The following is a 286-nucleotide window of genomic DNA, read 5'->3' as shown; positions in this document are numbered from 1 at the left end:
CAATCATAGGGTGGCTGCTCCAGCTGCGGCTTCATCCTTTCCACCCGGCGGCGCGAGCGCAGGTACCTGCCCCTGGGCGAGACTGCAACTGAGCGCCATCTTCCAAGTGGGCAGTGCGGCGGCTGCCTGCCCGCCCGCCATCTTTACTTTGGGTTCACAAGCGCCACAGCCAATCATAGGGTGGCTGCTCCAGCTGCGGCTTCATCCTTTCCACCCGGCGGCGCGAGCGCAGGTACCTGCCCCTGGGCGAGACTGCAACTGAGCGTCCGCGGCCAGTGCTCAGCAG

Source organism: Mandrillus leucophaeus, unplaced genomic scaffold (assembly GCF_000951045.1).
Source record: "Mandrillus leucophaeus isolate KB7577 unplaced genomic scaffold, Mleu.le_1.0 Scaffold18, whole genome shotgun sequence".
Taxonomy (NCBI): Eukaryota; Metazoa; Chordata; class Mammalia; order Primates; family Cercopithecidae; genus Mandrillus; species Mandrillus leucophaeus.
This window is presented reverse-complemented; position numbering follows the sequence as displayed.